This window comes from Prinia subflava, chromosome Z (assembly GCF_021018805.1).
Source record: "Prinia subflava isolate CZ2003 ecotype Zambia chromosome Z, Cam_Psub_1.2, whole genome shotgun sequence".
Classification (NCBI taxonomy): Eukaryota; Metazoa; Chordata; class Aves; order Passeriformes; family Cisticolidae; genus Prinia; species Prinia subflava.
The window spans coordinates 15,636,191-15,648,512 of record NC_086283.1 but is presented as its reverse complement, the minus strand read 5'-3'; the positions used below and the strand labels follow the sequence as shown (position 1 = coordinate 15,648,512).

The 12,322-nt window shown below is 42.1% G+C and overlaps 1 protein-coding gene across 8 annotated transcripts in view; it reads left to right on the top strand.

Annotated features, from left to right (window-relative positions):
* Positions 1–12,322, top strand: part of ADGRL3 (adhesion G protein-coupled receptor L3) — a 491,700-nt gene that overhangs the window by 50,570 nt on the left and 428,808 nt on the right. The window contains exon 1 of one of the 8 annotated variants that reach the window (XM_063423660.1): positions 5,803–5,826. The exons of the other annotated variants lie outside the window; for them this stretch is intronic. The gene's annotated coding sequence lies outside the window, so the exon portion shown is untranslated. Of the gene's footprint in view, positions 1–5,802; positions 5,827–12,322 lie in introns of those variants that run through there. 8 annotated transcript variants of the gene reach the window in all.

The following is a 12,322-nucleotide window of genomic DNA, read 5'->3' as shown; positions in this document are numbered from 1 at the left end:
TATTTCATGTTGGGCATGACAATTTGATAGTGGATTTTCTTCACCTTATATTCTCTAGGCAACTTCTCAATGTGGCTGTCATATCTTGTTGTCTTTTTTACCATGAATCACATGGTTTTTTTTTTTTTTTGTTGTTTTTTTTTTTTTTTTTTTTTTTATTGTGGTGAAACTCCGGGAATTGGAATATTTAGTCCTGATCTTGCCATTCATTAAAAAAATAATTTTCAGCAATAATACTTAGCACCAAGTGTCAGCAAAGGTTCACTGAAGTCTTTAGAAAGATATGCTGATGAATCAATCCCTCTTGCTCTCTGAGTACTGCCCAGGGGACTGAAGGAGGCCAGGAACTTAAGATGCTCTTTAACCATAGGTTTCTGCTGCATTTTTATTGTTGTCTAATCAGTGTTTCCTTGGAGAGATAGGATGAGCTGATGAGGCACCTGTAAAAATTAATGTCAGGGGCGACTTTTTTTTCCAGGTCTGAGTAGCATCCCAAGGTGAAAGCCTGGGCCCTTTGAAAAAATTGCCAAATTTGCATCGACTGGAGGCAGTCAGGGTAGTACAAGCAGGTTTTATTGCATTGCTTGCAGCTACAGAATTACAGCGTTTGGCAAAAGAGACACCACAGGTACTATTGACTTTGGCTGCTGCAGTAGGAAGTGCATGGTTTAATAAAATGAATGCCTAAATGCAAGGGAAGGTAACAAGTGTAATCATTCTGTGCAGGATGATCTTGATGTTACTCCTATGTGTGTGTGTCATGGCCAGGGTTTTGACAGAGCTCATCCAGGGGGCAGTGGAGCCTGCAGGAAGTTAAACCCTTGCCAGCCCCTCCACTGATGGTCCCAAACACGAGGAGCAGGGAGAAGAACTGGATCTGTCTCTCAGTAGGTATTGGTCCCTCCTCCCCTTGCCCAGGAGTGCCGTTCTTCTGATTTATGTTGCCTGCCTTTGGTTTCAGCATCAGCATTGCTCCTGTCTGCTGTCTTAATTTCTCATGCCTGACAACCTTCATGGGTGAGCTGGCTTTCCACTCCTTGATCCAGAACACTTCTCAGTTTATTGCTCACACAACAGAGTCTTTTAATTGAATTTATATTTGTTTGGATAGCACTTGTCAGTGTGGCATGAATCTTCATCAGGTTCAATTGTCTTTCACTGAGCTCGTACATAATCCCCACATAAGTGCTCCAAAACTGGAATGCTTGTTCCTCCTTGAGGGGAAAGGAAGCTGCTTTGGAGCATGACTGTCTTTTTCCAATGGCATTCTGGTGCCTTGCACCATCAAGCTCTTATCCTGTACTGGAGACCATTAATAAGGTTGTGATGCTTGGGTATTTTTTGTTGGTTTTTTTTTTTTTTTTTTTTTTTTTTTTTTTTTTTTTTTTTTTTGTGTTTGTTTGTTTGTTTGTTTGTTTGGGGCTTTTGTTCAGTTGGGTTTTTTTTAATTCAAATTGAATATTATTTAAGGTAATTGTAACTGTGCTTATTTTTAATACTGGTGAAGTACAGCATTTTTAATACTAGTGAAGAGATATGCCAAGGCATCATGATGGGGGAATGGATTGTATGGTCAGATGCTTCCCCTTTGCACATTGGAGGACCGAATAAGCAGCTGTGGAATAAGCAGCTCCCCTTCTGCAGAGTCTGAGTTGAGAGGCCCCAAGACCTTGACAATTACTGACACAGGAAACATGGTAACAGTACTGGAAAAGGGATAAAAGAAACAGTACTGTAGTAATTCAGTTAACAATATGTTCGACAGAACGCATTCATAACTCTTCCTACTTGGGGACACAATTTGCTTGCTGTATTATGCCAGTAGAGATAACCCCTAATTCCTTTCCTATCCTGTTTTTGAATCATTTTGTTAAACAAAGGCCTTTGAGTCCTCCTTTGTTACTGAGAACAAATGGTGAGATTTTGGGGACTGTAGCTACTTTTGTTATTCACAAATTCCAGAGCCTTTCAAAATTCTTCATCATTCACATTCTGGGCTTCACCACACAATCATTCATTATGTCAGCAGCTGCCCGGGGAGTCTCACTTCAGCTCATTCAGCCCAATAATAAGCACTGGGACAACTGCTTCTGCATTAAAATAATAATAAAATAATAAAATGAGGTTCTTGTATGTATAGAAAAATGTGGCTGTCTTCTGCTTTTTGACACATCCCTGTGTTGAAGTCAGTGATTGGTTTTGCTCAGTGTCTGTTTTGGAATGAACCTGGCCATTCAGGAAATTATGTTTTTGATATGACCAAACACTTCAGTTCTGCCTAATTTTTGGTGCTTTTTAAGTATGTTAAGTATGATGCCTTTTTTGTATTCCCTTCATTTGACAGGATGATTTGGGATGCTCACCTGCCATGCCTTTGCAGCTGTGTTAGCATATATGTGTATAGCTGTGGAGATCACATAGCACAGCAAGCAGAAAGTGGTTATTTGTGGTATGGAAGCAGGATTGCAAATGAGTGACCAGCACAGTGAATGTGGATCGTTTAGTGCAACTGTTTTGTTTATTCAAGTGGGTGCATCCAATAACCTAATAATAATATTAATAATAATATTAGTATGAGGCTTCATTCTTTTTCTTTAGTTAGGATAAGGAATGTAATTTTCAGAGGGAGGCAGGATTATTCCTTCCATCTCCTGTGCAGACAGGGTGCAAGCTGGCTTCCTGTGCAGTATGTAAATATCAGCGTCCCATCTTGCAAGGTATCCGTGCTGCAATCTGCCTGGTAGCAGCCTAATCCAGGATGGCTTTATCCAGATGTCGTTCTGCCCCAAAATCTGAAGTGATACACCCTGCCTGTGCTGTTGCTTCATTCATCTAAGGGAAATTTGCATGCTGATTCAGCTCAGCAAAGGGAAGCTGCCTTATGGCTTTTCAGGGATGTATAGCTCTCCATACATCAGACAGGCTGTGCACGACGTTGCCACCTTTTGCTGAACTCTTCCCTCCTACACAGATAGTACCACATGCAACTGAAACCCACTGTTGATTGCTTGGAAGCAGTTCTGTCTGTCAGAGAAAGTAAATTGGATATTTATGGGAGATGGGTAGAAATAAATAAACTTGTTCACTTTTATTACTTTTTTTTTTGTTGTTGTTGTTGTTGTTGTTGTTGTTGTTGTTGTTTTTTAAGTGAGCATGAGAACTATATAGAAGTGAACAAATGTTCCCAAAGACTGGTGTTAGCCAATTGAAAGACAGGGTCTGGGAAGGTTTGGTGAAGATTTTCTCTGTAAGCGTGAATATACAGGTTTCTTGTCCTGTCCAGCTGGCCTCACTCCTTTTCCTGCATACACTGGGCAACAAAAAATGGAAAGGGAGAAGAAAAGCATTTAAATTGTATTTCTAGCTGTTGTTCTTGGTGAAGCATACAGAGCTTGTATTTTCAAATGACATAATTTGTTTTCAAATATTAGTGCCACAACAGGAGCTCCCTGTACCCTGCCATCTCCTCCATGCCTTGGAGATGGGGGTATTGCTTTTCCAACTTGAAGCTGAGCTTTGATCTGCACAGTATCTACTGTTGCTCACCTCAGCTGTGCTGTGGCCACTCTGTATTTATGGTCAAGCACCATTTTTGTCTGTGTTTTTTTTTTTTTTCTTTTGCGTAATGGAAAATGTCCTCAGCTGCTGCAACTTTGGTGAAGAGACTGTTTTCTCCTTGAAGAGCTGCTAGCCCAATTAAACCCCCTCTTAGCTGGGTTATTAATTCTGTGGCAAAACAGCTGCCAGTTTTGTTGGAGGTGGTGTTGATCTGAGCTTCCTAACCTCTTGTGCAACTCTAAACCCAAGCAACAGGCCTTGTGAGCCACATTCCTAAATTGACATGTAGTAAAGTGCCTCATCCTCCCTCCTTCCACACCTCCTGGGCCCCAGTTTGGCTCCCAGCCTTATTCCTTCTGTTTCTACACCTCCCTGGTCAATCTCTGCAGAGGATGCTCAGCCTACGCCTTCGCATAGCTGAAGCATCTCTAAAGGGCACGGTTTGGATGACTTTCAGGTGGCCTGGGCCCCAGGCTCCGTGTCCAGCAGCTTCAGCCTATTTGTGAAGTAGTTCTTAGTCACTTCCTGACTGCTCCTCCTCTTACTCATTTCTCTGCCCGTTCTTAACTTTTAGAGTGTTTTTCTACTCACTTTGCGTTCATACAGTGAGGTTGGAAAAGCCCTTTTTTTCCCCTGATGCTTGCCTGGAGAAGAGTTGGAGAGGTGGTGTGAGTGGTGGCTCTTTTTGGGTGAAGTCAGTGCTGGGCTTCACCAGTGGAGAGAGGAAAGGGGCTCTTCTAGCAGGTTTTTCAGACAGCATGTGTGAACCTACATAAATAATCCCCTCTTATCTTCCTCAGAATAGGGTACATTGTAGAGATGGGTTGCAATCTTCATGGCCAAATCTAAATGTGTCTTGCACTAGGGCTAGATATGCTCAATCAAGAAAGACATTTTTTAAAAAAAGGCATTAGATTCTGATGGGGAAGGTTCCTTTGCAGAATCTGTGTGGCTGGAAAGCTGCCCGGGAGAGAAGAATCTGGAGTGCTGGGACACAGCAGCCAGCTGTGCCCAGGTGGCCAAGCATTTCAGGGACATCCTGGCCTGGGTCAGCAACATTGTGTCCAGCAGGACCAGGGCAGGGATTGTCCCTCTGTTCTCCGCACTGGTGAGGCCACACCTCGAGTGCTGTGTCCAGTTGTGGGCCCTTCCCTACAGGAAAGACATGGAGATGCTGGAGCCGGTCCAGAGAAGGGCAGCAGAACTGGGAAAGGGTCTGGAGCATGAGTCTAATGAGGAACAGCTGAGGGAGCTGGGAGTGTTTAGTCTGGAGGAGACCAAGGGGGATCTTATTGCTCTCTAAAATTACCTGAAAGGAGGTTTTAGAAAGGTAGGGGTCTGTCTTTTCTCCCTGGTAACATGTGACAGAACAAGAGGAAATGACCAGAGGAGGTTTAGATTGCACATTAGGAAAAATTTGTTTGCTGTGAGCGTGGTCAGTCACTGGAATGGGCTTCCTAGGGAAGCAGTGGAATCCACATCACCATAAAGGGTTTAAAAACTGTGTCTATGTGGCACTTAGGAACATGTTTAGGGTGACTGTTGTTGTTCTGGGTTAATGGTTGGACTCTCTACATTTTAGAGAGCTTTTGCATCCTTAACGATTCTGTGATTTTCCACTCTTTTTTCCTAGGTTACTGTGAGCTTCCTAAAAACCTGAAGTGATGCCTGTCTGTGCCATAGCTTCCTAGACCTTACCCTGGTGCAGTATCAAAGCTCTGTCAGCAGGGCAGAGCCTTGTGTGTACGCTGGCTGCAGAGTCTGCATGCTGAGGTGTGTTCCATCTCCCATTTCCAAGTTGGAAATACAGCCTGGACGTGAAGGGTGAGGTCTGATCCCCTTCATCTGTTTTACTCAGTTTAGCTGCTGGGGCCTTCTTTGGAAAATTAAACAGAAGTCTGAGAAGAAACATAATAACATCTTTATGCAATAGCTGCACAAGTTATGCGGAGGCTGTGAGGACAAGCGTCACTTCTGCTGGCCTGCCCTTTTGGCAAGCACTTTGCTTTTTGTACATGCTTTTGGACACTTCTGTCTGGGTCAAGATGAATCACTCCCTGAATTCCCCTGACTGTATTTACTCAATCTCTGCTGACTGTGAAAGGAACCTGGTGAGTATTTAGGCTGCTGATGGCTCCATTTTAGCCACCAGCCTTTGGGCAGCTGAATCTTTTGTTTCAGACTCATTAGCCTGGAAACTGCCGGGAAATGATGGTCTGAATGCCAGGAACCCCTGCAGCTGTGCCACCCCAGGAGGGGGAGAGGCAGGTAGGCATGGTGGCTGCAGCCTCCCCCATCCCTCCAGCATTTAACTGTGCTCAATGGGAACCTCCTCCTGAAACCTGCACTCCAAAATTTGGTTTCCCTCGGGCAAACCTACTCCTTCATCAGGGCTGTGCCTGCAGGTCACAGCTCTGTGGGATTCTCCATTCACCCTGTAAGGGTTCCTGTTGTGGCATTCTGAGCAGCTATTTGTCCTTGAGGGGGGCTGGGGCTACAAAGACATATTGTGTAAGACTGGCAATGTTTCAAGCTGCAACAACTTTCCCGTGAATCAAACTTACTATGAATGTGGGAGCAAATAGCTTATCTTCCAGTCTCATTACTAGAATGGATATGCCATAAGCATTCCAGAAATATACTCTTTAAAGATATATAAAGAAGGCTGTGTAAAAATCTGTATCTGTTATGTTACAGTGTGATGCAACAGCTATCCTTTCAATTCCAGCAAGCTGAGAGCTTCTGGAGAAATGGTTGAACATGGGGCTGGGTGGCAAGGAGCTGTTGGTAGCACATTCTCTGAGTTTCTTGCACTTTAGCATCCCTTTTCCCTGACAGAGGCAGCAGCTGTTGGTGCTGTACACAGATGTGGCAAAGTCCTCCAGGAAGAGAAGAGCTGCCACTCTGTCTTAGGAGCAGCTGCTCTTAAATGGTTATTTTCCTCTGTGATTTCCCCCAGCTCTGAGTCTCACTGATATCTCCTCATATGGTGCCTGTCTCTTCCAGCTCTGAGTACTTCTTGCACGTCAGGGAGGCATTTCTACTTTCTTCTCTTTCTGAAGAGGTAAGACCTGAAGGCCTTGCTCTTACTTTTGGAAGCCTCTCTGCAGTGTATCCAGATTAATTTGTAGTGTGCTGGGTGACCTATGAAACCAGGTATCCTCCTCTCTTCCCCTGAACAGCCCCCTCCAAACGCAGACTCTGAGATCTGCAGATCTTTATCTGATGCATTTTGATTATTTCAGGCTGTGAGTTTTTCATGTTATTCAGGAAAATTCCTTTCAGTCTTGTATTTTGCACTGTACTTGCCCAAATCGATACTTGTTTTCCCTGTTACCTGCCTTGCATCTAGATACCAGCAGAGTTAAAAAGTTCCTGTTTGACTTTTGCAATTTGTTCATATGAACTTTGATCCTCTTCTTGCTTTCCTACATCTGCTTTTACACTGGATTTATATGTACCTTCCATGCCTCAGCCACGGCTGAGAAACTTTCCCATAGTGTAGGTGTGGATTGAGCTTACCCATATTTCTGCTTCTTTGCTCCTAGAAAATCCTTTTTCTTAGCACAACTGGTGGTCTTGTTTCATTCAGGAAGGAAAGGCACACCTCAATTAGTGTCTTTACTAATCAGGCATCTTGGATATAATTTTCTTTTGACTGAGCCCTATTTTGAGATACCACCTCCTGTACCATGATCTGGAAACTGCCTGGCAGGAGTTGTGCTTTCAGGTGGCAACCCCCTACTTTTGTGGCACCTACACCTTTGCTATGTTCACATTCAAGTACCTGGGCTCACTGTTTTTATCAGTGTTTTTACAGGTACTGGTCCTTGCTCCAGTATCCTTTACACATCCTTCTGCTGACCATAAGGTTATCTTTCCAGGTGGAAGATATTTTTTTTCAGAGAGAAAGTAATTTTCTGGAGAAAAGTCCTTATTTTTAAAATAAGAAGTTTGGGGGAAGGATAAGTGTTTCACATTCTCTAAAACATCATCATAGTCTTTTATTGTTGCAGATTCACAAAATACTTTAATGTGCATAATCATCTTTCAGTAATCAAGAAGAAAATGAGTCACTATTTGGGTTAATGTATTTTCAACACTAAAAAAACAAGTTTGCCTTTTTGCATCTTGTAGCTCTGTTGGACTCCTGTGCAGGTTTGAGAGCTTGAAGAGATCAACCTTCTTCTTTCACTGTCAACTATTTGCATTCAAGCCCTTGTTTGTTTTTTTAAGCAAAGGACAAAACTGAGCTAAAACCTTGAGCAGACTTTTTTTCTTGGACCAGACTATATAAGCTTTTGCCATAAATCACCAGGAAGGGATATTAGTTCATCTTTCTCTCTGTTTTCCTCAATGGAACAGAATAATGGAGATTTCAGTTTTGTCAGTTCTCTTGGTTTCACCACATTCCTGCTGATTTGTTGATGGTCACCAGCGACCTCAGAGTCAGTGCTGGATAACCCTTTGCTGGGTCCTGGCTCCTTAGACTGCACTTCACCTGTTGGTTTCAGTTGGTTCCAAAGCTGTGTGTGATCTCTGTGAGCTGAGGTACCATGAAAAGGTGCTGTGTGTCTGTTCTCAAGGACGAAAACCATTTCTGAAAATGGTCTATGTGTGTTTGGCCAAATGAGAAAATAGCCCTGCGGTGGTGGTCTCAAACCAGGCTAACGAGAGAGGAAGTAAAATTTAAACATATGCATTTCAAAGGAGCAAACCCACCCCACTCTTGCAGTTCAGGGCACTTAACATCTTTCCATTTAACCTGTGTGGCCATATTTATTTAATCTGCTGACATCCAGGGACAGATGTGCTGACAGGGACTCTGTGATCTTAAGCTTTGCAATCAGTCCTGTCTCCTGCCCTGAAGAGATGCTGGAGGCACATCCCCTCTCCTGGTGACTGCTTGGGTTGTGGGGCTTTCTGGCATCCCTCACACTGAGGAGAAACTGCCATATTTTGCCATATCTGTGCCATCCCCTGCCTCTTGCCACATTGCCTGATGGTGTAGGTCTGATTTTTTTCTCCCTTGATCTCAGTGAAGTCAGTTTAATGCTAGTGAAAGGCTCAGTCAGAGCTTAGCAGCCCCTGGTTTATCATCCATAATACTTAGAATAATAGACAATAGACAGCAAAGGCAAGGATGAGAGTGCTGGAAGTGCTGCTCAGTCCAAGTGTGCAGCTGGGTCAGGGTGTGACCCCCACTGTGCACAGCACTATGTAGGACACACATCCTGGCTGTCAATAACCAAACTGGTTTTGTGTCCTGACTTTAATAATACATCTCTCTGAGTGGTGGTTGCTCCCAATGCTCCCTGTTGGCCTGCATTCCTTGTGAAGGCTATGTCTGGAATCATCCCCTATCCTTTCAATCTACTGATGGTCCTTTTACTTCTGATTGCATCATTAAGCTAGAGCGAAATAATTTTGCAAATCCTGTGCATTGCCACTAACACTTTAGTATTACCAGGCAAGGTGTATTTTTTGTTGTGATAAGCTTTCTAAATGCAAGCAAAACAAGCAGCAAATTCTTCCTTTCAGCTGTAACAGTATTTTTATTTGTGTGACTTTGTGTATGTTAGAAGAAATAGCTTCCTTTTCTTCTACTTAGGCCACTTAGTACAGAAGAGATGGGAATACACTGGGTAGTTTAATGCAGATGTCAAAAACTACTATACAGGAGTAAAGGGGTCACAAAAGAACAATATACGAGGTCTTTGGAAAAGAAGGAGTGCCCAAGCAGCAGTGTGTTTGAAAGGAAACTTGGACAGTATAAATTCCTCAGTATAAATCCTTTCTAAGTAAGTATTCTTGCAGTTTGGGCTTTGTTTAGTATCAGATTGCCTTCATCTTGTGGTCTCCTGCAACTGGAGTTTATCAGGATATGTTTGCATATTCAAAAATTTGTCTTTGTAAGACTTCCCAGTGGGACTTTTAACTATGCTTAGTCTGCTTATCCATTCAAATCCACCACTACAGTGTTTTAAAATCATAATTGCATCTGAATTTCACCATGAAATAAAATATTGTAAGTGAGGACACATGTTAGCAATCAACACAAGGTCTTTCAAATGAACCCTTGTGCTGCAGGACGGGAGGCTGTTTCCAGGGAAGTATTGACAGACCCTTGATCAGTTGAAGCCCGGGGCACTGAAATTCCTCAGTAGGCACAGAGGTTAACGCAGAACAGGTTTTGGAGGTGCTCCGTGCTTCTCAGTGATGGACCAGATTGTTTCTGTATCTCAGCCATAGCTGGCTGAGCTTCATCAGGATAGCTGTAAATCATGTCATGGGGAAGGTGCAGAGGTAACAGCAAGAAGAAGAATCTGCTTAAATTCTGTGTGTGAAGCAATCACAGCTTTTCCGCAATCCCCAAGTTTCCCCGAGTGCTGACATTTTGACTTGCAGTAAATTTTTCTTGTAGAAACAGGAGTTGCGTTGGGTTGTTTGTCTTATCTCAGTCCTTTTTGTTTTCATGCAAGCTTTGGCTGGCCTGTAGGATTGGTAATTGGATTTATTCAAGTAACAGAGACTTTCGTGTTACAGAAATGAAAATTCTGATTTTTGAAATTTATCGCTGGGTAGCTAAAATGCCATGGATGAACTTTTCACAAGATAGGAAACAATTAAAGTTGAAAGTCATAGCTGCGATTTTCCAGCAGACTGGAAATCTTATGTGTCACACTTGTTAGATGTCCAAATTGCCTTTTTTTAAAATATACATAAGATTTTGTTTTTAAAAGGCAAGTGTGCAGCTTTTAAAAAATATATTCTCATGGCAAATTGTTGTGTGCACTGAAAGTAATTGTTTTTTAAATGAGCAAGTAGATGACTAAAGATGCTTGTTATAGTAAAGAGAAGTAGAAAAATCCAAATATTTGGTCTGTTACAATACAAGGGGGAAGCCCTGGGAAAAGTGCTATACCATAACACAAAGCTGTACAGAATGGAGGAACTGAAAATAAAGGCACAGAAATATTGCCAGAAAAAGTTGGTGTAGTTGGCTGAGGTTAGAAAAGTAAAAACACATCTTTTGTTATTTGTGAGGGCAGAGGACAACTTGTAAAAATAGCAAGTAAATTTCTCTTTTAATATTTTAACGAATTCTGTGATTTGTAAAGCCCTAGGCCATGGTTTTTTTAAAATATATATATATTTATATACATATATATTTATTAAATTGAAGTTTTTTTCTTCTAAGTCACTGTGAAATTCCTTAATTCATTTGGTATGCCTTGGCCACTCCAACAGCAGAATAAGAGGGACCTCGGCTGCTGCACATTATACTCTACTGTATAGAGGCCTGCATTTTCTAGCAGTACTCTTACCTTCTTCTCCTTTAAAGCAATACAATTTAACTTTGCAGGCCCTGTCATCCAGTAGTAATTTTCTGTCTCTGCAGGATACCAATCCTCTGTTTGCAGCTTAGATGCATTTTAGCACTTCACCATGTTACAGCACATCATTGTTTGAAGGCTTATGTAGATGAGGGATCTGTAAGCTGAGTCTCTTAAAACTGAACCCACTGTCTTGTTTCAAACATTCAGCACTATTTTTTACCATAGTTACTTCATTTTGGTCCTTGTCTATGCTTTTTGACAGCATGTTGAAGAATAGGCATAAGGAAAAAAACACCCCAAAGCATCTTCTGACATCTCCCTATTTTTAATTCCTGTTGGTAGTTCTTGTCTTATAGCTAGGTTTGCATGGGATCATTTAATACAGTTTTCCCTAGACCACTGTTACATTTCTTTACCCATTCCTGACCAAATTGGGTTTGATTGTGTGTTTAGCTTATTAAGACTATGGGGAATAAGGCTGTAGAAAACAAAAAAAGGAGTTCAGAACTGTGAAAAAAAAAGTTTTGCAAATAGGAGGACTTAATTTGCTTAAAGAATATAAGAAGAAAACATAAAATGAGAGAGTAAAGAGAAAAATAGTAGGATCTTATGTTGGACATGGAAACGCTCCATGTGTATAAGCTCCTGCTTCTTGTGTGAGGATGTGGGAAGTCAGCTCAGTAGAGCTGCTGACTTGTGAAGGATTGGAATTTAACCAGCTCTAGCCTTGAGTTTCTCTTGTTTTTTTATTTTCTGTGTTAGGCTTGAGTAAGGAGTGGTGGAGGAGTTTGGAAATTTGTCCTTTCTTGCTACACCACAGCTTGTTCCAACACAGTGGTATTCAATGACTTTGTAAGCAGTTTCATGGCTACTAAATTCAGTTTTCCTGTGATTCGATGTGACTTTCAGATTACCCATTTTCAAACTTCTCTTCCTTTTTCAAAGACACACTGTATTTTGGTTCTTTGAGCTCTGTGGAAGTTGTAAAATAGGTTCCATAAATAATAGACAAGTGAAAAAAAATGTTTGTTAAAAAAAGTTCAGAATTCCTGATCTCTACAAGATTAAGCTCTCTATCCTTGCACACTTGAAAAAAAAACACCCTAAGAGCCATAACTTTTCAGCGCAAACAGACCAAGTCCCATACTCGTTCCTTATTCTCAGTTTCCCCCCTGCAAGTAAAACATGTTTTGTCCAGCTCAAAGCCCCGTTTCCAAACTGGCTTGTCAAGTTCTGCATTTGCACAGACATTGCAAATTCTCCCATCCAGAACGTGCCTGTGGAGATTGCGAGCACCTGTGCAATGCTCCATGTCTGTCTTTTGCTGCACTCCCTCTCTCCCTCCCTTCCCAGTGTCAGGGATGCTGAATCCCAGCATCCTGTGTGCTGAGGAATGCAACTAGGCACTGGGGGCTGGAGAAGCA